The sequence below is a fragment of the Pteropus alecto genome, unplaced genomic scaffold (assembly GCF_000325575.1).
Source record: "Pteropus alecto unplaced genomic scaffold, ASM32557v1 scaffold56, whole genome shotgun sequence".
In the NCBI taxonomy this organism is placed as follows: Eukaryota; Metazoa; Chordata; class Mammalia; order Chiroptera; family Pteropodidae; genus Pteropus; species Pteropus alecto.
In genome coordinates this window covers 416780-419373 of record NW_006438871.1, presented here as the reverse complement: position 1 = coordinate 419373, position 2594 = coordinate 416780, and the positions used below count along the sequence as shown (strand labels likewise).

At 47.1% G+C, this 2594-nt stretch overlaps 1 non-coding gene across 1 annotated transcript; it reads right to left on the bottom strand.

Annotated features, from left to right (window-relative positions):
- Nucleotides 1-1310: 1310 nt before the first annotated feature.
- Nucleotides 1311-1429, bottom strand: LOC112483040. The gene has a single exon (XR_003047482.1). It is a non-coding gene; the product is annotated as a 5S ribosomal RNA (ribosomal RNA).
- Between the last annotated feature and the right edge of the window lie 1165 nt (nt 1430-2594).

The following is a 2594-nucleotide window of genomic DNA, read 5'->3' as shown; positions in this document are numbered from 1 at the left end:
TTCCCTACAGCTGCATTTCCGGACAGAAGCAGGCTGCTGCAGACTTGCCGGGGCCTGTGCGCCCACAGCGGCTGCCACCTGGGGCTGGAGCTGCTTGTACCTTGTCGAGACGGAGCCCCATAGCTCAACACCGCAGACGCCCGTGAACTCTGCCTGACCCCGCAGCCACCTTCCCATTTTTTGAGGGTCCAAGGCCCTCCTCCCTGTCCCCCGTCACAGCCTGGCAGTGCCAACTCCTCACTCTTTCTGCTGGGACCGGGAGCCAGCTCACCCAAATAGCACCCACCAGACTTCCTCCGGGGCCAGCAGATGGACGAGCCAGACCCGCATCCGAGCCGGGCTGGAGGCTGCAGCGGCCAGGTCTCCAGAGACTCGCGTGTCATTCATTCATTCGTTCATTCTTTCTCATCTCAGAGAGCGCACGCTGAGATGCGGCCTCTGTGCAGCCTGGGGTGGGAGAGGGAGGGCCGGGCGCTCGGTGGCCGTCGGGGCCTCACACTGGGTGGCCGTCGGGGCCTCACGCAGGCCCTCCCCTTCACCCGACCTTGGTCTCCTCGTCCACAAGGTGACTAACCAGCGGGGTTAGACCACGGGAGGCCCGAGTTGCCCCAGATTTTGGGCACAAGATGATTTTAGGTGGTGCCGTGATAAACGTTTATGACCCTATATTTTTCTTTTTTTTTTTTTTTAAGAATTTCATACTTTTGGCTCTTGTATTTGTGTCTTTGATTTATTCTGAGTCGACTTTGTATATGGTGTGACAGGGGTGTCTCGTCATTCTGTTGCATGTGGACGTCCAGTTGTCCATTTGTCGAAAGACTATCTGCTGTTGCAGGCCTGGGCACCCTTGTCGATAACCAGCTAACTGACCGTAATGTGAGGGTCTCAGCCCTGTTCCACTGACCTGTCACCTGCCCTGTGCCAGTGCCACCCAGGCCTTAAAGCTGTAGTTTATGGTAAGTTCGAAATCGGCGCCTTCCAACTCTGCTCATCTTTGCCAGCATCATTCTGGTTATTTTGGGTTCGTTGTCTTTCTATTTGAATTTTGGGATCGGCTTGTCCATTTCTACGAGGAAGGCACCTGGGATTTCGATAGGGAATGTGCTGACGCTGGATCAGTCTGGCGGGGTTACTGCCTCCATGTTACACCTTCCAATCCATGAACACAGGGTATCTTTCTGTTCATTTAAGGTCTTCAATTTCTTTCAATGATATTTTTTGTAATTTTTTTTTTTAGGTGAGGCAACGCTTGGTTGACCTCAGATTACAAAGATCTTGTCAGCTTACAATCCCTTACTTTTTTTTTTTTACACCTACGGCACCTGGTCTTCCTGGATGGTCTCCCATCCAAGTACTAACCAGGCCCGACCCTGCTTAGTTTCCGAGATCGGACGGGATCGGGCGTGTTCAGGGTGGCGTGGCCGTAGACTTTTGTTTTGTAATTTTTAATGTATAAGCCTTACACTTCTTTTACTAAATTTATTCCTAAGGAGTCTATTCATTTCGCTGCTGTCGGAAGTGAATTGTTTTCTTAATTTGATTTTCGGATGGTCCGTTGCTCATGCGCCCGGAACAATGCATGGCTGGTCTTTGCGGATCGGTCTTGCATCCAGCAAGCTTGCTGCCCTGTTTCTCAGCGCTGACGCATGTGTGCGCTCAGATTCCTGGTTCTCCGCACACGTGATTGTGTCAGCTGCCAACAGGAGTCATGTCCTTCTTCCTTTCCAGTCTGGATGCATTTTATTTCTTTTTCCTGCCTGACCTTCGGGGGGCAAGCCCTAAGTCTTCGCTGTTAGACAGGGTGCCAGCTGTGGTTCTGTGTCGATGCCTTTAATCAGAGTGAGGGACTTCTCTTCTGTTTCAAGTTTGTTGAGTGTTTTTTTTTTTATCATGAAAAGGGGTTGGATTTTTGTTAAATGCTTTTTTAACTTCAACAGATCATGTTTTTTTATTTTTTCTCTTAAGATGGTATGTATATTTAGATTGATTTTTTTCTGTTGAACCAACCTTGCATTCCCGGGATCACTCCCACCTGGTTATGGATGTACTTGTTACCTTTTTGTATTGCTGGGTTCAGTTTGTTAATATTTTGTTGAAGATTTTTACGTCTATACGTGAAGGATCGTGGTCTGTGGTTTTCTTTTCTTGCGATGTCTTTGGTTTGGGTATCGGCACATAAAAATAATGCTTCTTTGAGAGTAAGTTCCTTCCTGTCCTATTTTTTGGAAGAGTTTGGGAAGCGCTGGTGTTATTATTATTATTATTATTTAATGTGTGGTAGGATTCACCAGTGAACCCGTCTGGTTTTGAACTTTTCCACGTAGGAAGATTTTTGATTATGATTTCAACCTCTTTGCTCGTTCTATAGATTGTTATTTTTCTTGGAGTCATTTCTTTTTTGTCAGTTTCAGTAGTTTTCGTGTTTCTGGAAATTTGTCCATTCCGTCTAAGTTAGCTAATATCTTGGCATGCAATTGTCGAGAGTATTTCCTTAGGATCCTTTTTATTTCTGTAAGCTTGGCAGATCCCTTCTTTCATTTTTGCTTTTAGTAATTTGAGTCTTCTCAGCTTGAGTCTTTCCTCAGTCGGTGTAG